General features: G+C 35.8%; 1 long non-coding RNA gene across 4 annotated transcripts in view; it reads left to right on the top strand.

The window, feature by feature from the left end:
- Nucleotides 1-21,162, top strand: part of LOC148055894 (uncharacterized) — a 79,965-nt gene extending 58,803 nt beyond the window's left edge. For 2 of the 4 annotated variants that reach the window (XR_015704481.1, XR_015704480.1), the window contains one exon: nt 16,657-21,162. This is a non-coding gene — a long non-coding RNA (uncharacterized LOC148055894). The remainder of the gene's footprint in view (nt 1-16,656) is intronic. The other 2 variants (XR_015704483.1, XR_015704484.1) reach the window with 2 other exon arrangements.
- Nucleotides 21,163-24,870: the final 3,708 nt, after the last annotated feature.

Below are 24,870 nucleotides of genomic sequence, written 5' to 3'. Positions count from 1 at the left end.
GTATTGTTCTCATATTCTTGTCTTGGGAATTACACCAACTGAAATGTTACTAGTCCAAAACCAAAGTATGGATGATACAGTGTTTATTTTTAAGTAACTTTATTTTTTTGCTGGGACGGTGTGTTAAAGAATAGAATAGAGAGCTAGCTGAGTGCATTTCAATGTACTGTACAAAATTTTTTATTAAAGGTATTAATAAACTAGCTACCCGACAAGCAAAGAAGCAGAAAACAGGAAAAAATGGTCTTCAGAGCCCTCCACCTGTAACAGAATAGTCAGAAACGTTATTTATTTTATCAGTTTGTCAGTAGATAAATGCTATATAGTAAAACAGCGAACATTTAAGAATAATTAATATGGACTATGCTACACTCATATTGCAAGTCCTGCTTTGCACTAAAAGTACCAATTTGGCTGAAACTGAGAAATCCATTCAGAGTAATCATAACCTATCTACTTGTATATGAATAATCTTAACTAACCATTTACATAAACAATTCAAATTAAAGTAGTAACTGCTCTTGGATTGAGTAAATTTGTTTAAATACTAAATGGAGTAGTAAAAACTGTAAGACTTTATCTTCAGCAAACTATATTACAGTACAACAAATTTTATGAACATGTTGTGACTTTAGCAATTCCAGCTTTCAGCTGGAATCCAATTTTTATCCTTAATCAAATCTGTCTGTCTTCAAGAACACGTTTTTTTTGAAGGCAGTAATTGTACCATAAAATAAGAGAAGTTTTAAAAAACAAAATTTTAGATTATCCCAGTAACTGCTAATTTATACCAAGAAAATCCAGTGAGGTGTAAATTTCATATTTCCTCACTGCTGTAACTAGTGGCTAGTGTAACTGAAGATTTGCTGGCTTTTACCAGTAATACACCTCCTGTTATAGAAGTATTTGAGGCAGACATGTTCTGAATATAGTTTTCATATGATACTATGATTTTAGGGTAGTTAAGACCTCCTGTGGAAAATTATTAGTTGCGAAACAAAACTTTGAATACAGAAAGTATAGGAAGTGAAACATAACTTTTATATAAGCTTTGCAGTTTGTGATTAGTGAGTAGGTAATTCTTTAATTTTTAATCTTTTCTTTCTTTCTGTGATTAAAAATCACAGTAAAAGTATTTTTATTAATGCTGTAGCAGTGTTTGGGTAACATGCCTAATATGCTCCCAAATAAATAAATATTTCACAGTCTGTCCAGAAACTCTGCTCTGAATGCACTGCATTTCAGGGGTTTTTGTTTCTTTTTTTTTTTCTTTTCTAGTTCTCTTAGGAATATAAGGATTTCACAGAACACTTCTTTGAATTTGTTCATTGTTTTTCTTTTTTTTTCTGTACAAAAGCAATTACATTCTTGTTAATGAAAATCAGGATTATATTGCAAGGCAAAGGTATCTAAGGCTCCCTTGTGACATATTTAAAAGGTGAAAGTTTGATGGAGTGTTCCTTGGTCTGACACAAGTTCAAAGTATTTCTCATAGATTCTTATTCAGCAAAAAAATATGGTTTCTGGTTCACAACTGTAAATCAAAGGGATTTTAAATTTAGGGCCTAATCCTGCAAAATTTTAAATACACAAGTAGTCCTAATGACTCACTACCATGAATAAGGATTTGCAGAATCATGCTCTCATTAGATGCAAACTTTATTTCCTTTAATGAATAAAAGATATTAAAGTATTTCAAACTTTGAGACAAGTCTATATAAATTCTATAAAGTCCAAAGAGAAGAGTTCTGCAGTAATGCAGTAATTGAGTCTTACTCATTTACAAGCTCAAATATCTTTCAGGAGTTCTGCAGTTGTCAGTTATCATTAGAATCCACTTTCTAAGTGTTGATTGGCTCTAGAACATTTTAATGCTGAAATTTGGCCCTTTTTTTTTTTTAATGGAACTGTTTTATATTTGGTAGTCAGCATGGCTGTTTCATGACCCAAAGTGTAGGTGAAACTTTCAAGAGAGATTGGGGGGGGGGGGGGGGGGATGTTTTATTTTCTTACTCTTAGCCTCTGCTATTGCAGTTCTTCTTTAGCAAAACTACCATTTCTTTTGTTAGAAGTTGAGCTTGAAATAAGGGCTGCAGTGCTGGCCCCTTAAAAAATTGTTGGTGTGGCTATTGCAAATTGTATGCTTGACTTCGTAAACTGTTTTGCAATATCTAATTGTAATGAGGCTGAAAAGATAAAAATGTACAGACTTCTTTACTGAAGTGTTTCTCGTGTAACTTTCATGGCCACTTTTACTATTCGTAGTATAGGTATACACTTGAGGCTCTACAGACCTTGACTGAATCATAATTTGAAAGCTGACAGTGCATGTTTATTGCTCATCTAAAAGAACTGTTGCAGATTACTTTGTCAGCTCATCTATGCTTTCTTTAAGGACTTCTCTTGCTTTTCAAAGGCAACTTAAATAATTTTCCTGAAAGAGAGATGTAGCTATAAATGCAACCCATGTCTAGTTATTACAACACATGTAAAATCAGCCATTGTTTGAAACCCTGTGATATCTTAGGCATGGCTGTTTTAGGTTTTGAAATCTGAAACAACTGAATTTTCTGGATTTTGTTAGTTTAAACTAGATCCAGCCCTAACATTATTTTAGAATGGAGATTTGTATACTATTAGATTTAAGTAGACATTAACTTCTATTATTAGATTAGGCATTTAATGAAACATGTATATAGGAAGGATTTAAGACTGGTATACTTACACCTCATTTTTCCTTGTCTGTTGATAAAATGGTCTTGCAAGGCAATAGGAAAAGAAAAACAAATGACATACAAATTCTTTAGGAAAAATAGTTAAAACATGCTAATTGGGATATTTAAAGGCTTATTCTTCTCACTCAAATGCAAATATATGAAAGTAAGGTATTGCCCCTTCTTTATTATTTTTACTTTTATGTATTTATGTATTTATTTATTTATTTATTTCAACAAAAACCTAAGCAGTAATTTATGTAAACCCATATATTTAAGCTGTGGGTGGGGGAATGCGAAATGTAATCAGAGTTCTTAAATGGTCTACTACTGTACTGATGGCTCATTAACCCACCTCGTTTTAGACTGCCGTTCACGCACTGACATAAAAAAGGGCATGTATGAAGATGCAATTGCTAATTGAGTAGTGTGTTTGAATAAACTACTGTTTCTAGCTTTGTTCATTTTGAATTTATTTTAAATACATGGATATTCACAGTAAATTTTTTTCTAAGTTTGTTGGGGGCAGGATTTTTTTTTTTCAGAGCACAAGTTTTCCCTGTTACATTATTCTAAATTTTTACAGCAATATTTTGAGAAAATTGGTGCTTTTTAGCAGAATATACTACTAAGACAATCTATTCAAAGCGAGAAATCAGCAATATCTGTTTTTTTTAATTTGTGCAGTACTTAAATCTTAGTAATGCGCAAATGTCTCTGAAATATTTACACCTTTCCATTAACCCACTAAATTTTAAGAGCTTGCTTTTTACTTCCTATGAGTGTCCTCTGGGATTTTTGTTTTGTGGGTTTTGTCGGGTTTTTTTAAGCCTTCAGACCAAAGATTTTTATTATTTTATCCCTCCACTTAGCTGATATGAAGAGTGATTTTTTTTTTTTAATCCCCCCTCTCCCCACAGAAGAAAGTGGATTTAAGTATTAATATGAAAGTTAACATAAACATGTTGAAAGTATTGTAATTATGAACGTGATTATGATCTTCCCAACTTTAACTGATAATTTCCTACTTCAAAATAGATAGAGCATAATATAAGTCATTTTTAGATTTAGACAGGACTTCCAGTGGATCTGGATAAATCAAAATATTTGCTTTAGAATTTCTGTATTCTTTTGGAGCAAAATTTTTCTCTTGGTAGAATGGGTGGATACTGTGGTCTTAAGTGTGTTATCACTTTAGTAATTCTGAAAACACTTTGCTTCCTCCTGTTACAAGCTAGTCCATATTTTAGTCAAGATCAAGAATTAGAAAAGGAGGATGCTCCATCTGTTGTGAAACGTTGTAGTGGCTCTTATGAGAAAGTTTATCTCTAAATCAAAACGTATATTCAAAAGTCTATTGCAGAACAGAGTTCTCTGTTGATACTGTCAGGCTTATGTCAGTATCTTGCACAGGCAAAAAAACTCCTTATCAAAAAGAATGGCTAGGTACTGGTTACCCTGTCCCCATGCTCCCCAAAACCAAAAGATTTTTTCCAGGTTGTCAGGAGAAAGGAGAATGATGCTTTTAATGCCAAGCACAGGAGTTGCAGAAGCAGCAGTCAAATGTGTATTTTTCTTCATCTGTTTCATTACCGAACTCTAACAATATGTTTCCGTTCTCAGGCAGAGTGAGTATTAGTTAGGGATTGTAGTTCTGTATGACCAGAGTATTTTTTTGAACAAAGGGTCATATGCTCATCTTTAATGCTATGTGTGTGGAAGTCCATAGCTTGTATGATATGCAAGTGTTACTAATATGTTCTCCATACTTCTTTAAGTGCTAAATTCATGGCCTCTCTAATCAATTCAAGAGTAGATAAAATATGGCTTGAAATAAACTCACAGGAAAATGCTTGCACTTTTCTTTCTGGAATTACCAGGTTTAAAATCTGGATCTTCATTTGCATGGTGCCTGTTTTGCATCCAGGTTTAGAGTGTAACTAGGAGACTCTTGAATTAGCAGTGAGAGAATAATTCCTTCCAGGGTATTAGTACTGCTAGACTGTGTTCTGTTTTTACACCAGCAGCTCTTCAATTTTCATTAAGGTTTTGATCCCAGCTATGTCACTGTAATTACAGTGAATTTGGCTGTGAATACTGAGTGTTTGTTTCAGAAATTGATATTTTTGTGAAACTGCATAAGAAACTAACAGAAATGTAAAATAGAAGAATGTTCATAAGTTATGCCTTAAATTTATTGTCCTTGATTTCTTTTTTTTTGCTATTTAGATACACAGATTTCTTCCTGTATTTTTGGTGTGTAATACTTAATTTGTCAACCTCACAGTCTTCTGACCTGAAAATGATCATTCAACATGCTGTTCATTTTTTTTTGTTTGTTTTATTTTTAGATTAATATAACTTATGTTGCTGACCCACTTTCCATTATGTAAAAACCTGAACAGAATTTGTCATTGAGGTAGGAATTCATGAAGGCTAACACTAGAGGGCAATTCAAAGCAGCAGCTTACCCCAGGACAGTTACGGGTGCCTGTGGCCCTGTGTTGAAAAAGAGGGAACCTATGGAGACTTTCCCAGGGTCTCCCCCAGGCAAAAGCTGGTCTTTGTGATTACCCTCCTAAATCATTTATTTAACTCACCTTTCATATCTTTGAGTGCTCCACTGAATGAGGAGGAAGTTAAGCCAGTTCTTATGCTTTGCTGAATTAGAAGTTAAGAAACATCTTCCACAGCATCTTACCTCACTCACTCTTGCCACCGTCCAAAAGGCATAACTTACTCAGTGTGGTTTTTGTTTGTCTGTTTCTAATTTGCTGTCATGTGCTACATTGAACCCTTTGCCTGAAAGATAACAGGGGTTTGGGAGGTAAAGTAACATTGCATTGAATCTTAACTGCCTTTTGTTAAGTATCAAGAAAAATGGGATATATGGTGAGTAAAATATTCTTACAAATTTTTTTACAAAATACTGCAAAGTTATGCAAATTAATAAGACAGTATAAATAATCCATTTCATTAGAAAAAAAAAAAAATCAAACCACACCACACACAGGATAAGGCATCAGACAGGTACTTTGGGTCTGTAATTTTGTCAAGGAAAATATATTATATTGAATGTAAAAAAAAAAAAAAAAAAAAAAAATTGAAGTAAGATGATCAGGTGCTGTATATAATATTTAACTGAGGAGGAGAGATCATCTGTGTATATTGTGCACAATTTAAACAATTTATGTAACAGTGCATTACATAATAAATTACAGTTTTCACAGTTGCAATGTTCATTATAGATTTACAGAACATCATGAATGCTTGTAAATAATAACCTGTAATGCAAATGGTGATGTCACGGTTCTTGAAAAGCACTCAAGAATTCTTATTTTAGCAATGCAAATTCTCTCATTATATTGAAATGTATGCACACAGTCATGTAAATGCTTGTGCCACAGTACAAATTTCAATACAAGGGCATTTTAAGAGTGTGTTTATACCTGTCTCTCCATCTAATTTTATATACATATGTATCATATATTAGTATATATTTTATGTCTACTTATATGTAAAAAAGCTAATCTAAGATTAAAATGTTACGATTGTTCCAACACTCTGTACCAGTTTTTCCAAGTAGTATTATCTTTGCATTCTTTTGCACAACTTACTATAAATGTCTAAAACTTATTCTTGCTTTAACTGCTCTCAAGTTTGGTTTTTTTTTTATAAAGAATACTTAGTTACAATCACTCTGGCAGTGTCACAAATCAATAGAAATATTACAATGCATTGTTACAGTAAACATTTACACCTGTTTTCTGCAGGTCTGATCAGCAACTCCAGTGCAATTTGAAAATATGTAATCTGCTGGCAATGATGTGCCCAACCTTAATCGGTGCTGGAGCCTTTGGAAGAGGGATTGTGTCATCACATAGTATATAGTCCAACAATGACTGACCTTGACGAATCTGAAAGAAGAAAATAGTTTTCTCACTTCTTAATTTGTAAAATGCACAAAAGAAAAAAAAAAAAATGGAACATGTGGAATTTAAGCCACAGAACTTGTTAGAGTCTCTGAGTTCTAGGGGAGGTTTTTGCTTTGGGGGGGGGTATTGAGGAATTAGTTGATAATCATGTACGGTGATAAAGAGGTCTTAATCACACACATGAACTCTTGATTTTGAGAATGTGAATATTTATACCAAATCTAGCTGAATACTCAAGTGCTTAAACCAAGCATACATGTAAGCTTTTAAGGAACTGAATCCTTAGTCTTTTGCAGGTAAGACACTACCAATTTAAGAATAAGCATTTTCATGCCAACATGACTCTTTTCTCCTTTTTTTTTGTTTTCTTTTACCAGCTTGATTTTTGGCCCTAAATTAAAGAGATGGGTTCTCTTGTTAAGTTAATATTAAGGCTGCCTTCAGAATTTTGAGTATTTGAGCAAAGCAAAACCAAATGTGTAAGTACCAGCAATGTGCAGACCAATATTGCAATATTGGTCTGTTCTGTCTTTAAGCAGGTGGTTTCATGTGGCAGGCTGGAAGAAAGACTCTTTTTCTTCCCAGCTTTTGACAAAAAGATGACGCATATGACTCAGAATTAGCAGGGGAAATCTGCCAGTTTGCATCAATTCCTTAACTTGTGGGCTGCTATTCACCACAAGGAAAATCAGTATACTCGCACCAGTGTTTCTTGAGAGATGAGGAGTAATCATTTCCTTCAGAAGGTGTAGGATGATTGGAGTAGGCCTTTCATATGTTACACTAGGCTTTTCCTATAATAAGATATTTTTCAATTGTATTAAATTTTTTTAAGAATTAAAAAACCAAATAATGTTCTTAAATGCTACATTTCATGTTTAAAATAGGAATGAGAGATATTATAAGCTTAATGCAGAGTAAAAGCAAAGGAATCTGCTTCCTTTTGAAAACATAAAACTTCTATTTTGCTGGCACTGAAACTCAAAAACCATTGTAGATCTCCACGGTTGAAAGGTAAGTTGTTTTGTTTTGTTTTTTTAACCTAATTCCACATATCTGAATCTTCAGTTCTAGCTTTTAAGTAAGTTAGTAGGACTGAAAAAAATTAAATATAGTAACTTTGAGGGCAGAAGCCATCTGTTTTGAAGGGGAAAATAATTACTTGAAGTAAGGAAGATCTGATTTTCAAAATGTCATGCTTTAGACCTGCTAAAAAAGATAATGCACAATTTAATGATAATTCCGATTCTTTCATATAGGTTTGGGTTATGATGGAGAGAGAATTCTTGCAGTACTGATATTTGCTCAAAGAATATACTGTCAACTAGCCTTTCATTAAAAAAGAAGTCAAATTCTAATTGTTCAGAGATTAATGTCTTCTTTTTGGTTTGTGGATATTTACTAGGCAGTTTGATAAGGCTGAGAATACAATTTTGATTTTATTTTTTTTGACTACTAGTGTGCTTTAGGTATTGGATTATAAATCTTAATATATTAACTTCTAGTTAATTCAGCATGGTTTTACTTTAAGCTTGTTAGTGAAATATTGAAAATCTAGCTAAATATAAAGCCATAAGAGGCACCCACCATCCTTATCTTTTTTCTTTTTTTTCTATTTTTTTTTCAGTGGATAGAGTTGTTGTTGTTTTTGTTGTTGTTTTGAAAAAGCATATCCTAAGTGAAGTTCATTTTCTAGCTGGAAGAATGGACTTCATTGCTTAGCAATCTGTGTCAGCCTTAGAAAGCACCATTTCATTTTGCGTTAGCTCAGTGCTGTGAGTAGTGGGTCTCACTGATGGGGAAGTGGGGAACCAACCCATAAATATTTTTGAAAGGGAGTATACGCATCTCTGTGTTAGCTGGTATCTCTTCTATGAATATTTCGTGGAGGGGAGGGGGGAAGATTAAAACAGCCTTCTGAGTTGCTGCTCCTGCATATTTCCTCAGCTACCACTGAATAAACAATAATCGAAGTAGATAATACGACTAGGAATCTGCACCCTAAAGGTGTTAAGGACACTTGAAACTTCTGTTGAAGTGACTAATTAAATCATGAAGTTGTAGAAATACAGTTAAGGATTGGAAAAGTTATAGCAATTACTAGGAGGTGTCCCTCTGCTGTTAACTAGTGGATTCCCTTAACAGTTGAGTTCATTTCTTCTAACAGTTCAGTCTCACCTTTCCTAAGTCATACAGTTGTCTGGCATTTTATAGAAGTCATGTAGGGATGATGTCAAGAAAAAGACAAATTTACTGTCTGAGCCAGAAGGCAGGCTTACAAAAAGCAACTTCTTTCAGGACACGAAAAGCTCTTTGTTCTGTGGCCTTGGTCTTTTTGTGCTTTGACCCTTATTTTATAGCATTGTCACTCTGACCCTAAATCTTTGGAAGCAGACATGCAGCAAATTTAGCCCTTTACAAGTGGGATTGCATTCTGAGCTATGGGCCTGGTTTTTGTCTTTAGGCATTATAGTTCCATACAATGCTGAGGTGTAACAAAATCAAAATTTAAGATTTGTGGTTTTCTGCAGTGCAAGTAGTATTATTTACATATCAAGCCAAAATTTTTAATGTATATTGGTATTTTACTGTCCTATGATCTATTATTATTTACCAATGTCAGATAAGATAGCACCTAGGAAGGCAGTCTGGTTAACACTGACTAATGTATTTTCCACTTTCCCAGCAGTACTTTGGAAACTGATCCTGTGCACAGACCACCAGGGTTCCTGCAAAATGCGGCTTGAGTATTAAGTATTCTGTTGAGGACAAGAAATGCTTTGCTGTATGTTAGAAACTTAGAAGACTTAAACAGCAATACCTGCATGGCTTTCTTTCATAAAAGACTGGGTGTCAGCTTAGGAGAGCACAAAATTTTACACTAGGTCTGGGACTGCTACCTGGGCTAGATGAGCAAGTCTTCTGAGAATTTAATGAAACTATCTTTTTTTTTTTTTTTTCATTCTTTAAGAAAGCTAAAAATGAATGAAAATGACAGAAAACTAATAGTTAGCTGATATGCTTTGAAAAATTTTTTTAAGAATCTAATGTATTTAAGAGGAGAACCTGTTTCCCTATCTTAATAACTTTACATTACATTGCTTATCTGTATTGTATGGGTATTGTTTTTTTGGAGAAGGATTGTTCCATTTTCTCTTTTACCAGCAATGATTCTATATACTTCAAGTTTTGTAAACTTGGACTATAATCATAGGATAATCTTTTCAGGGGTAATAGTGTAATAATATAAGGATATGTTTATTGGAGAACTTAAAAAAAAAAATCAAGATACTTTTTTTTTTTTTGTCTGAAAAGCTGTTAATGAAATTTTTTAAAAAACACTAATATAGAAACTGGAGTTGTATTTTAAGACAGACCTGTCTTTCTTTTTGGTAGATCCACTAGACTGAGCATTAATATTTTTTGTAATAAAATCTGGGGGAAAGGAACATTTTAATGACCACTATAACGAAATATAAAACTTACTTTGTAGAATTTAAAAATAGCTTCTTCATTTTTCTTAATTTTGTATGTGTCCTTTCAAGCAGAAAGAATGCTGGTACAGATTGAAAGTGTTCACACAGTTTTCTTCCTGTGTGCATGCCAAAGGTGCAGGGAAGATGGATTTTTAAAAGTTGTGTGCAAGCTATACCGGTGCAATCAAGAGGGATCTGGAAAGCTTTTCTGAAATACAACTTTTACAAACTCTGTTAGAACCCAGAGCTTGTTACACTTTACAAGTTCCCTGTAAAGTATTTCATATAGCAGTCTAGTTAATGCATCAACATCTGACAAAACACTCTTTAGAAGCTGGGAAAAGAGGTGGGAGGAGTTAGTCTTTTTCAATTTTATTTTTAAGCTAGAGTTGATACTAAAATATACATTGATAATATACTAAAATATACATTGATAATATTTGTGTGCTATATCAGCTTCCCTTAGTTCTGGTTTTTCAGCTAGCAAGCTATAAATCTGTTTGACATCCTGTACTTGTTCGTCAGAACGGACTACCTTTCCTTTCTTGCCTTCCACATAAATCCACTGCATTTTGGTTGCTATTCATCGCTCCGATAGAAGCATCAATATTGCAGTATCAAATAACTGTCTTCACTTTGGTTTGTTTTCATGACTGCAAGGGGGGGGGGGGAAGTGCACCTCGTACAAACGAATCTGTGAGTCAAGCTAGTACAAGCAGTGGTTGTAGGGCTGAGATGAAGTAAAAAGGATGTAAAACTGAATTTGATGCTGATAGACCATAACTGCACTTCCAAATTTCCAGGTACTTTTATACTTCTGAATTTCTTAATGGTTTTACTTCCTGGTTTTTATTTTTAGCTGGCTTTGTTATTTTGTGTTTATCTTATGCAGTAGTTCTCCAGCTAGTCTCAGTATGTGTGTTCATGATGCTTGGAGAGATGGCTGGACACATGATATAGATTCTCCAAATTTAGTAACAGTAGATTTCAGTAATCAACAGTTATCTGCTTAACTTTCATTATTAATATTTTATCTTGAAAACAGCTTCTGTAGTTCCCCCAGTCTTTTGCCATGGTTACATTGGGAAAATTGTTGGCATGATCGGGAAACAGTTAACAGACAATCCCTTTTTTGTCAAAGTTTGTATGCTCAACCTTAGCCGTGATTTACAACCAAAACTCCAGATCAGTGCTAGTTATCTCTGTTTAAATATTCATCTTTGTTTGTGTTCAGAAAATTATCCAAAGCATTAATTGTGACTTTTTAACACAGATTGATAGTAGTCTTAGAAATATTCAGCTGCTTTTTGGAAGGTATGGGATACATGGAGAGTGTGCATAAGCTCAACCCTGAATGACTGCTCCTTTTTGAGGTGAAGTGGGGCTAATTTATTGCTGGATTACAGTCATTTAATTCAAATAAACAAACAACCCTAGCACAGAATTGCTAGGTTAGAGACAGACTGTTTTTTTTAGAACTGCAGTCTTAAACATGAGTTCAAAATCTTACTGTTATTTTAGGAGAATAGCAATTAAGGTATATAGCTTATTCTCTTAATTCTTCTTCCTCTATGACCACAAAGTAGCCTCAATTAGGTTGAGTGAATTAGCTGAATATCATAGGTTATACCTGAATCAAATAATAATGATGCAATAGTAGCCAAAAGTACACTGGTACCTTTAAAGTAATACTTTGAAATATTTCAGTTGAATCTTTTTCTCCTTTTTTAAAATATATGCATATCACTTTAAAGGCTGCTGACATTAAGAATTAGGGGGAAAGAGGGTTCCTTAACAAAAGCAACCAGAAGGCAGGAGGAAAAGAATATTAAGCTTGCATTTACTTCTAAATATGAGTTTAAAGAATGAGCAAGAGTTATAAATTCCAGCGTGTTTGCAGTATAAATATTACAGTGTTGAGTAAGCATATGACAAAAATAAAGTGAAACTACTATTGTTTAAACTGGTGGGGGTGGGGGGGGAAGTAAACAGTGTATTATCTAGACACAGTTACGTATACTTTCAGATCTTACAATTCTGATGTTTGAGAACGGAAGTCTTTAGATTTCTTAATAGTGAAGTGAGAATATCTCTTTAATTCTGTCTTTTGCCCAGATGAATTTAGTAAAAAAAAAAAAAAAAAAAAAAAAAGCATTTACAGCAAGAGTTGAACTGTCAGTGTGTTTGTTCATATTGAATGGTGTACTAGTGGCACTGAACTGTGAGCTCTGAGAAGAGAGCTTTGCAAATTCACCATCAGTTGTCAAAAAAGCTATCGCTGCAAAATGTCCTGTCTACCATATGAGTAAGTTACTCTCTTCATGGAATGCATGGTACAGGACACACTTGTCGAAACTGCCCCACCTCATACTGTGCCACCTGAGTGCAAACCCTGTCTCATTTCTAGTTTAAACAAAGAAGCTAAACTGGGAAAACAGATATGGAGATGTACTTTCTGATGTGACTGCTATGGGGAGAGTAGCACTGCTGGACAAATAATGTAATGTTTTAGACTGCAGAACACGAAGAGTCTTTCAGTGTCTTTCACCTTCAGATTTCTAATTTTGAACTGAAATAAGGTTGGGAAGGGGTCACAATGAACAGTGAAGCAATTGCCTTGCATTCATAGTGGATCTGCGTTGCTTTGCATTAATGAGTAAGTAACACAAGCGATGGAATATGGTTGTGTGCAAATAATGTATAACACTATCAATGGGGAAGGTGTTTTTGCCAAGAAATATCAAAAGAGGGCTTTTGCTGTATGAGCAAAAGACACAAGGTAAATGTTTAATCTTTTGTCATGTTCTTGGGCATCTGAGACAATATACGGTGTTTAATAGAAAGGCCTTAATATGTTTTACTCCAAATCACTGAACTGTCAGACTGCTGGCTAGTGGTACCTTTTTGGATACAATATGTTACATAGAATTTAAAAGCTTATTAGTAGTTATAGTAGCATTTAAGGAGCCTATTAGTAGTTATAGTAGCCAGAAATTCACTTGTAGCTGGTTTTCATGGGGTCAGAAAAAGATTGAATTGGGCTTGGTGTTGTCATAAACTCTTAACTATAAACCAATAAAAACTGAACATGATATTTTACATTAGGCTTGGTCTTTGATAAATCACTAAGGAATACTGAAGTCAAGGAAAGCCTCCTTGATTTGAAACACCCCAATAGTACAAACACACTTTTCCCCCCCCAACAGTTTAATTGCTTTTTCTAACAGCATTCCTGACTTCTGTGTATGTGTAGAGAGCCTGCTTCTATGGAATTTCAGTTCTGCATCCTCAGAATCCTTCCTTCTTCCATCTTCCTCAGCAGAGCTCTTGCTTTCAGGGGCTTTGGGGGGGGATCTAATGGAGCTGCCTGCATACCTGATTCCCAGCTTTTATTGAGGCCTCCGCTCCTCCTCCCCAGCCCCCCCATCTTAAGACATGAGGGTAGAGGTAGGAGAAGCACTTGATAGCGTGACTATATTAGCTTTATGACCAAAACATAGAGGTACAAAGTTTTGTACAGACACTCCTGGATTTCAGTAGGTTTCTGGCTTAGCTATCATACACTTTTTATTCTCCTTTCATCCTTCTCCTGTTCTTCAACCCCTTCTCTCACATAGTCTCTTCAATTTTATGTGAAAACTTACTTATTCTCCTTACAGAGAAAATATATTTTTAATAGCGACGTAGAAAATATACAGTCACGGTGTGTTTGATTTTTTTTTTTGTTCGTTTGTTTTGTTTTGGGGTGTTTTTGGCAGTGAAGTTTAAAAAAAAACAACAACCAACCAAACAAAAAAACGCCTCACAATCCTGTAATGCATGTAATGTTTTGTGTTCATGTTGTGGGTGGGTGGAATTACCTGCAAGTTCTCTTACTAGTGTACTTACTGTAGAAAATAGCATAATAGTTCTGCCAAGTCTTCGTTTCATGGTGTGTGTAGTTTAATTTTAGAGGGATTTACTTATGCAAAAGAAAAAAAACTCCATGCTTAAGCTAGAAGCTAAAACCAGCTAGGCAATTGAAACAACAGTATCTAGTTAAACACACGTAGTTTACAAATGAAGAATTTGTCCTGAACATACAAATGAGAAATGTACTTCCAAAGGTATTACATGTTGCAGCTGTCTTATTTCCTTTCAATCTTTTAAGGTAAATCTACAAGTAAGAAGCAGTGTTTTCTCTTGCTGGAGAACATCTTTCATATTCTTTTCCCAGAAAAGTTAAAGTAAATCTCTTAACTGCTGGCTAGCATTTTTGCTTGCATCTACCTTTTTCTTTTTAATTGCCTTCCACATTATGTATGTATGGTGGAGATTTTTCTTTATCTCTTCCTCTCTTGGATTATGCCTAGCACAGTTTCTTCAGGGGGGAGACCAATTGTCACAGCATACCTTTACAGTTAGGTTTATTTTGACTTTGCATTCAGGTCTTACTTCACCAAGGTATTGGGTAAGTTGTGCCTATATAATCTAGCTTGCCTATTTTAGCTGTCCGATTTAAAAAACAAACTTAGATAGTAAGAGGGGGAAAAAAAAGTGTAAATACGGTTGTGCATGTATAAAATATACTGGAATTGGCTTTTTTATACAGTTCCTAAAGTAGCATTTGTAGCTAGGTAGCTATATAAAAACTTCAGTGTTGCTGCAGCTACCTGTAAACTTACACTGGCAAATCTCACTTTAATTGGCACATTTGTAGCAACAGACCCTTCTAGCAGAGATCGTCCTGCTGTATTATTGCAGGAGCAGAAAAAGGAAGGGAGAAAAGGAAAACTTACCAAACTTTCCCCCTTTGTGGCCTGCCAAACTCTTTTTTGCTTACAGATAGGCCTGGTAATTCACAGAATTTGTTTTATTGTGAACTGACTAGAAGGCTCATTACAATGGAACGGAGTGCTTGGGTCCGTGCTGTGTAAGTAGCTTTTGTCTTAATAATTTGGTATAAAAACATTAAAGAAAGCATAATTCATGTTATGTAGGGAACCAGTGAAAGTACTGTACACGCTTAAAATACTGGCATACTTTAGTATAAGAAAAGGATACCTGACAGGGATGTGAACTCCAAGTCTCTTGCCTACCTCTTTAAGTAAAGTAGCACGGTCATTCTAGGCTGGGGGCAGATGAACAGGCTCCTAATAACAGATAAGTTACTGTTCTTGCTAACAGTTTATTGTGGGGGTGTTTTAATATTTTTTTTTTCCCTGAAATGGATTAAGAAGCATTTGTAAATCTGTCTGCCCAAAAACTGTGGCAAGGGTAACCTGCAGAGGTAACAAACAGCTTGAGGACTAATTATAGTACTTGACAGAAGGTTATTTTGAAATTAGCTCTTATTCTCTTATATGTAAAAGTTGTTTTTTTTCACATCAGAGGTTTCCAGATGACTAAAAGTTAGATTAGAAAATAACCTGGACTTTTTTGTTTTGTTTTGAAGTAAACATCTGCATAATCTTTAGTTCCTCTAATCAGACACACAATTGTCCAGTTCCTGATTCATGTCCCATTAAGGTATTATGCACAGTTGACAATAAAGTCTAGAGCTTCACTGTAAATAAACAGTCAGCTTGGCAATGGACAAATGTTTTATAAACATCTTGTAGTTTATTAATACAGCTGATGTCAGTACATGAAAACTAACGTTCAATAAGACAATTCTGCATTCAGCTTTCATTGTATGTTTCTATTTCCTTGAAGCATGGTAGACACCTTGGCATAACGTAGCAGCACATAATGGTTTGTGGGTTTTGAAAAGGTGCAGGCCATATTGTGCTGCCTCAAAAATACAAGGATTTCATCATCCTGAAGAGAAATACCACTTATGAATTAGTCAATCTTGTGATGCTGATGTCTGTCATACTTTAGCAGCACGTAAATATTGGTGTTAAGACTGTAAATATCTCCAGTATTAACTGTGCTGCTGAAGTAAGGCTAGCCACTTCTGCATGTGAGTCATGAAAAAGGATGTTTCATATATAGATGCCTTTCTGTTGTCATAATTTATATGTGGATTGTTTATGAACACTTTCTTGGCTTTTGTTTGTGTTTTCATCTATTCAGAAACAATAGTTAGGACTTCATAGTATCTGATGGTAAATATAGAATAGACATACATATATAACTTTGAATGCTTTGGTTTACATGAAAGCTGAATTTATTAAAGGAGCCATCTCAAGCTACACCTGTCTAACAATGCTTTGGTAAGTGTCTTTATTTCTATATATAAAAAAATATTAAAATGGTGTTACTTTAAATGTCAGTATTTCTTTATTAAAACTCTTAAAATCGTGTTCATTTTTATAACATTTTCTTAATGGAACTGGGAAACGTTTTGTCATGTTTTTAGCAAAGTGAGCACATAAAGTAGAAGTGTCGTCCAAAATTTTTAACAGAACTTATTAAACACTTCATTTCTTAAATCACTGTGTCTATAGACAGATAACAATTTTATGGCTAGAAGTTTAAACTGTGTATCTGACTGTGAATTTACTATTTTTTTTTTCCTCATCTTCCACTAAGATATTTCTCTTGCAGGGGAATCTTTTATTGAGATGATTGAAATTGCTGCAGTGAGAATGGAAATTACTGGGGCTCCTTCCCTTTTAAAAGCTGCATGCAAGAACTGTGTGGTGAGTCAAATGTAGACTAATGGTTATGTAAATGTCACTAATTTTAGATACAGTCAAGATCTGAAAGTGTGTTTCCTTTTAAGATTTTATTTTTTTCACTATCATGACTCAGTATCACTGGCTAATCTCATTTTATTAGCCCTGTTATATTTCACCATTAAAATCCACATGCCTTCTTCAAATAAGTGCTCACAGATTCAAGTTTATACACCATATAGATGTTTTAAAAGGAGGAAAAAAGCTTATCTGCACTGGGGATTTGTTTTGACTTCAGGCTTCACAGGCCTGCTACTGGTGCAGTTGCACAGGTACAAACATGACGTAGATGAATATGAATCCAAGTTGTTATAATTCATAAATCTGCATTATTTGACAATATAGAATTTCACCCTGGTGTATGTGCTGGTAAGAATCACACTTTTCTTGTCTGCCTCTGCTATGGATTTGAACTGGTGAAATTCCTGATGGCTAAAATTTCCAATTTAGTTCAGACTTGAGCAGTTCTCAATAGTAAAACTACACAGTGTTATATAGCCTACAGCTTTTCATAAAGTAAACACTTCCGTCTGTACATTTACCTACTACAGGTCTCTTAAGATATGTGGCCAAAATGAGGTTGACTACTCAGAAAAAATATGCTATCTGGCTCAAAGTTGGATAGCTCTCTCACTGAGGCTTCTTTAAGTAGCACTATGTTATATTTGCTTATCTGTAACTGCTTAATACTAAAGACCTGCACATACATTTCAGCCATTTGAAAACTTAGAAATGCTTGGAAAGACCAGACTCTGTGGGTTGGCTTATAAAAGAAAAAGACATTATTCTTCCACTATTCCCCTCCCTTTGAAGGTCACTGTATTTTGTTAGCATGCTACAGACTGTGGTGCTTGCAGAGGGCCATCCATCCTGTTACTCCTGTAGATCCAGTATTTTAATGTATCTAGACTTTTTTCCACGACTTCTGTGAGTAGATGTGAATCTAAAGAGCTGATCAGAAACATCTGAAAGCATGCAACAAGTAAGTCTGTTTGCATGGCTTTGTAAAAGTCCAAAACCATTTGTTCGTGACTACTTCATTGTGCCAGTGCAGGCCTTCATGTGAACAGTGAAACAGACTGCTTCCTTCTGGTTCACCATGCAAACCCCTATAACTGGCACGAGGCAGGGGATGGCAAGGGGTGGGAAGAAGTAGGAGGGGAAAGGTTGGACTGCCTTGTTCGGTGGCCCTGGCAGCTTATAACAGTTTAGGGACGTGATGAAAATACAATTTGAGGCTTTGCAGAACCAGAGCTTAACTGAGGAACCAAAGTTCCCGTCTGGATTAAGAAAATGGCTTCAAGCGCTTATGAAGGCCTACTCAAATTACTCAGTTCTTTAACCTTTCAAAAGAATGTTGTATTTCTCGTGCGGTTTACAGTTGCCTTAAATAATATTAGCAATTGTATTTTCCAGAGGTTTACCTGCATGGGCGGTGCCACAGCCCATGGCTGAATGGAACTCCCTCTGCATTGCAGCTCTGGGGTCCTAAGGATTGTGCCTGATGTAAGAAAGGAAGGCTCACTGTCTTCAGTTCAGGTGCTTATTTTCTGCTAGGCTTAGGAACTGTACAGGAAAAAGATGCTTAATTCATATAAAAGGGAAAGAAAAGGTAGGCCTGCTTGAAAATAAATTGAGACTGGTAGCTGTATAGGAGTGAAGACAACTAGTGAGAGAAGCATATCTAAAAAAATCTAAGGTTGAAATGTTGGAGCTGGGAATTGATAGGGGAAGGATAGATCTGATGAACTGGAAAACTGGAAGGATTGGGACAGGCTGGGCAAAGGTTTGGGCATTTTGTTTGTTTCTTGAAATTGGAAGAAGCAGCAGCCTGACAGAAGGGATCTTGCCTGAGGCAAAGAGAACGAGTCAGGCTTGGGGAAAGGGGCTTGCACGCCTCGGATCATTCCTAACATTCACTAAAGCACTGTGCACTTCGGATCCAGAAGGGAATGCAGACTGTTAAGTAGTAGCTTTTGCTGTCATCTGTGAAATCACTGTCAGCTTCACCCCCCTCATCATATTCCACACAGAAGAGGGCAACCTTATTAGTGCTCTCAGCTACTTCATGAATGTTGGTCCTGAAAAGGAATCCCAAAATAACAGAGTAGTTGAGGTTGGAAGGGACCTCTGGAGATCATCTAGTCCAAGCAGGGTCAGGCAGAGCAGGTTTTTTAGGGCTGCATCCAGTCAGGTTTTGTATACCTTCAAGGATAGAGACTGAAACCTGTCCTGTTCAGATGGAATTTCCTGCATTTCATTTTTGTGCCTGTTGCCTCCTGTTCTGTCACTGGACACAACTGAGAAGAGCCTGGCTGTGTCGTCTTTACTCTTCCTTACCCCCATCAGCAGGCATTTATAAACTTTGATAAGATCACACGCACACAAGGGTTTTCTTCTCCAGGCTGGAGTCCCAGCTCTCTTGGCCCTTTTTCATGTGAAAGATGTGTCAGTTCTCTCATCGTCTTTGTGGAAGTAAATAAAATGTTTCAACTGATACGGGAATTGGAACTCAAAGGGGGAAATACTTTTGGGGGAAAAAACCAAAACGCAACCCTAATAACTGTAAAAAAGAACACAAAGATCACAAAGTGAAACACTAAGAAGTTAGCTAACTCCCGCTTTAAGATTCTGCAATCTTCATTTGCCCCCTTGTGTTAGCTTACGATGAAGCAATCTTCATGATCATACAGAATATTTAATCTAATGATAGGGTTGGCCTGCTGTGGTGCTGAGCCAGGGAAGATGTTTGTGGGCTGTACAAGCAAGAAGCCTGATGCTGTTCTAGGTGCTGCAGAAATTGGTAGAAAATTCTGTAGGCAACGGAACAAAAGACTGCAAGTAGAAGGAACCATGTCTTCATGGTTATGTCAAATAAGAATTCCTAAGAATTGGATGTGATGGATTTTTTTCTGCCTTTATTCTTATATGATGCTAAACAAGTTACCAGGCTATTGTTTTCATAGTCATTTGAATTAAAATACTATGTAATGTTATGTCTGTTGACAGTCTCCTATCTTCTTAAACAGGGTACCTCAAACTGTGGCATACTACTGTCGTTTCTACGCCTCCATGTTGCACTTAAAATAGGGGTAATAGACACTTATCTTGAAGGGCTGTTAGTTTTTTGTTTGTTTAAAAAAAGCCCTACTTTTTTTTTTTTTTAGTAGCTGTACTGCAGTAATGCATTTCCCCACAGAATTCTCTATGGCATTTATTAATTCTGATCTCAGAGGAAGAGGTGAGTACGGCGCATCTTTTTAAGGCCAGATCTGCAATCAACTGTCCTTGTTACCAGGTCAAGCTGAGAAAACGAGTTTCCATGTTGTTGGTTCATGGTCTATTCCTCCAGTCTTGTGAACTCCAAAATACTCTGATTTGTGTCCTATCTTGTCACTGATTCATTTTGCATATATAGCTATTATTATTAAACACTTGTTTTTCCCCATTTTTGGAATGTGGTTTCATGAGTAACACCTTCAGTATTCTGCAAAATCTTTTCTACACTAAAGGTAATATTCATGTTTGAACTTTAGCGGGTTTTACAATAAATTTGCCTGTGAAGATCTGTGTTGCAGAAAGAATGAACTAGTTAAATTGTAACGCTTAATTTCTTATGTACAGTGGTAAATAGTACATCTTTAAAAACATGAAGTGACTTACACCTGTGTATTTAGGACTTCTACAGGCCATTGTTCTTCAAATTTCAAAAGCAGTTTTCTTGGTACTGCACGCGGTACACTTTACTGAGTAAGAGTGGTTCTGTGCTTGATATTCAGATAGAGAGACCTGAAATGTTTCAGCTTTTCCCGTAATCATGGTATCTTGTTAAGTCTTGGGGGAAGTCTCTCCTAATGAGGTAGTGATACTAGCAGTAACGATTGGAATTTGAAATGTTTAGACTCCCTTTGTGTTCTTCGTCACCACCTCCTGTCACAGAAGTCACAAGAAATAATTGATTGAAATATATCCGAAGCGGTGAGCTACTATTTTACCACAGTTTAACTTGAAGCAGAGCAGCAATTCTTCATTTAAAACAAACAAACAAAAAGTTTAAAATGTATTTGAAGGAAAACTTCTGAGATATACGTGGATGTCCTTTCTAAGGTGGCAGTTGTAAGTCTGTGTCAGAAGAAAATGTTTAACTATGAACAGGAATAAGAAAAAATGATGGAGAAAATGCAATGGCACGAGTGACATGGCTCATCTTTCTGTGAGGGGGCTAGTATCACTGAGGTATTACTTTTTCACTCTAAATTAAACAGTTTGTTTTTGTTGGAAGTTATTTAATGGCTCTCAGGTACAACACTTCAATATTTTTTCCAAATTTGATTCACTTATAATAGCTCTGTGTTAATAAATCAAATGAAATTTATCTAACATTGCTTCTGTCTCTTAATGTAAAATTTGAGCCCTACATTCAAAAGTGCTGAAATTAACAAATTAATTATAGCAGCATTTATCCAGTTTGAATCTTCAATCTTAAGTATACAATGCTGAGTAGCTAGAGGCTGACTTACTTAGCTTCTGTTGAGAGATGGGAATAATACATCCATAATGTTTTCTTCTGCTGTTCATAGCCATAGGAGACAGCCACGGATAGAAGGTTTCACATTTCCCTATGGTCTTTGCAGGGCAAGCATGTGGCTTTATTACCTATAAAGGAACCTTCTGTCAGCAGCTTTTACACTTTTAAGTGGTTTTAAAAGTAAAACATTTTGGAATCTCTTGTAAAATACTCAAAAAAAACCTTAAGTATTATAAAATTTGAACTATATACGGCATAAATTATAGAATATAAAGTCTCAAACGTATACATTTTTAATATTTTATTGAAATAAAGGCAAAGGAAAAGCTTCAGGGATTATGTTATCGGACCAGCTAGAATAGTCAACAATAATACATGACTATGGTTCTACAGTTCTGTGATTCTCAAGCCAGACAAGTTTGGGACTGACAGAGTCTTCCTGTTTCCTTCAGTATTAGCCTGGCTCTGATATTTCCGTGGTGGTTTCGCTGAATGACTTTGGGTTAGGTTTTGGTAAGCTCAGCCAGCTGAATGCGCTTGCTGTGTGAGCAACAGTGCTGGCACCAAGGAAAAGTTCCCTCCGCTCTCGAGAGTGGCAGTCCAGTATGAAAGTTAATTTCCATTGCTTAGACCAATGTAAGGAATATTCAGGGCCTTATTCTTCCTTTTTTGATACGCCTACAGACAGACTTTGCCTATCTGCTCTTTGAATCAGTATCAAAGGGGCTAACAACATCCTGGTCTACCTCTTTCCTTCTACAGAAGATTGGTATCTCCATATGGAACTCACACAAAAATGCTCATATAGCTATAGCTTCTTGGCATATGGAAACAGCTGTGACACACCTTTCCTCTCATCAAGACAATGGGAAAGTCTCCCTCTTTTCCAATAAGCAATAGCTGTTGTTTTCAGACATATCAATAAATAGATAAACTACATTATGCATCTATGCATAATGAAACTTCAGACACAAAAATAAGAAATTTCCAGTAGTATCAGACAAAAATGAGAAGAGCTCTACTGTTTTGGAGGTATGAGATCTGTTAAATGACCTGTGCGACAACCAGTTTTAGGAAGTGTGCGTGGATGGTAGATTGTACAGTCAGAAAAAGGATTTCACTGCAGATTCGATAATATCATGTAGCCAGACAGCCCCCTGTTGGCTGCACTGCTGTGGAGGTTCCAGAAATGAATTGTGCTTGAACTCAGGAATTCATTGCCCTCCACAAGCTGGGTTTTTCATTCCTGTGTCACGAATAGAGAAAATGGGGAAAAAAAAATTGTGTGCATTTGTAAAAAAAATTACCTTTGAATCAAGTTTTATCCCTCTTGCGTATGAGATAAATGTCAAAGCTTGGTTAAATAGACTATCTGCACTCATTTCTTAATGTCTTTATAGAAGCTTATTTTTAAAGAGCTGCAGTGAAAATGTAGAACAATAGTTTGTCCTTGTGATCAAAACTTAAGACTAGCATAATTTAATATCCCATTTACAGCCTGGCTAATGCAAAGTATTTAGATAAACCTCTGTCAATAATGCAGGTAATATATTTTAAAACATAAAAGTTTGTAAGCTAGCAGTGAACAAGCCAGACATAGGCTCCAGCCTTATTTAATGACTGGGACTCTCTTGCAGGCATGTCTGTGACAGCTTCTGCTATTTAACAAGGTACAGTTTTACCAAGAGGCTTGGGGGTTTTTGTAAGTCGTGTTCACTTTTCTTTAATCTCTTCTTTTTTACGTGGCTTAAGTTGCTACCAGTGCAACTAGCTGCTTACCACCGGTTTGTGATTTCCCATGTGTTAAGACACCAAAAACCTTGTTCTTCAAAAGAAATGGGAATTGGAAAGTTGAAGGACACCTGTCAGGTATTTTGACTTTTTTTTGTTTTTTAAGTGTTTGTAAAGGGAACCTAAAATCTGCCTCCTAATGGTCACTGTATATCCATGTGGTGACCGAGTGCTGTAGGTACCGTATGAATGTGTGGAAGCACTTATTTTTTAGAATCTGGTGATGTATCCATGCTTAAAAGGCGCTATTTCTGGTGGAAATAGGTGCCCCAAGGAAACTTCCCAGGAAGAACTCTGTCTTAGAGGCACAGGATCTTCTGCTCTGCGATAAACAATACAGAGGTGATCTCTTTCTGCATCAGGTATAAAAGCTGGGTTATAAAAGCTCATCTTCTTTTGAAGAATTTGATTTGTGGCTAAAAATCCATAGCTGTAACAGTAGTAGAGAGATAAATGTGAGGATTAGTCTTCTACTACAACACAGAACAGAAGAGCAGCATGATGCTGAGAAAGCCAGAGTGCTTAAGACCTCTTTTTCTTTCTCCCCTTCCTCTCTAGTACACATTAAAAGATCAATTGTAATCAGATATCTTATAACAGCTGGCAAAAACAACAGAGGGTAAGCATACATGCTGTGATTGAAGAGGGGGAATGGGAGAGATAGGGACAGACCAAAGAGCTGCTTAAAAATTGTCCTGACCTACTAAAATCCATCAGAATAGTTTAAGAAACTGGCTGAAGCAATCTCAAGGTGAGGGGACCCTCCCAAGCAACAGAAAGCCTGAGTTTCAGGTTCTTCAGAAGCCCAAGGGGATTCAAATTCACATCTCCTGCTTCCAAAAAAGTGCCCAGTGGAAGTTGCCCACAGATGTTCCCCATCTTGTTAAATCAAGGATATGTGCAAAAAAGAATAGAAGTCACAAAACGGTTTCCTTCAAAGGTTGTTGGCAGTGATAACTCTTACTGTTAGCAGATGAAAGCAAGCTGCAGGTAGGATTTCAAAGGGTAATGGAATTTGCTTTTATTGGACTAACTGTGCAGTTCCTTGCAAGCTCCATATTCTTTTCCTAAGATGTTTCCTGAAGTAACAGTAAAATGAGCGTACAATAAATATAAGTACCCATTAAAGCTCGCTAAAGGAATACCTTATGTTTCCAGTAGATGAACACTGAGATAACTGAATATTTGTGAATTGCATCACAGACCGCTATTATACCAAAGTTCTGGTTTTTATTGCTAAAGAGAGCACCAGTAAAGGTGGCTTTAAACTGCTTTACGCTCCTACTTTCTCTAAAGAGGGAAAGCAGGGAGCAACTAGCAGCATCGAAGAATTTCATGGCTGTTCAACAACCAGCAAGGGGATTTCCCTCTTCCCTCCTTCACTCTACTGTCAATTATTTTCTTCTTTTTCTTTTTTTGTTTTGTTTGAGGAGGCTTGCTTTTTTTTTTTTTTTGCGTTTTTCCCCCCCCCCCCTTTATTTTTTTTGACAGGAAGGTTTACAATCTCTCTTCCAAGTTAGTGGAATTGATAAGAGCCTGTTCTGGGTGGAAGAAGATTCAAATAACTTACCCTGATCAGAAAAATCACAACATTTTTCCTCCTCTGGGGAGTGGTTACTTACTCCATTTCCAAATTAGGATTAAACTGTAGGACTTCCTCAAGGCTCTTGGAGTATCTGTGATTTTTATTTTCTTCAAGCAATTCTAGTAGCTTAGAACATAAAGGTTACTTGCAGAGCTGTGATATTGTGATCCCGTTATTTT

The sequence above is a fragment of the Nipponia nippon genome, unplaced genomic scaffold (genome assembly GCF_047370975.1).
Source record: "Nipponia nippon isolate SJK-2023a ecotype South Korea unplaced genomic scaffold, ASM4737097v1 scaffold_2, whole genome shotgun sequence".
In the NCBI taxonomy this organism is placed as follows: Eukaryota; Metazoa; Chordata; class Aves; order Pelecaniformes; family Threskiornithidae; genus Nipponia; species Nipponia nippon.
This window is presented reverse-complemented; position numbering and strand designations above follow the sequence as displayed.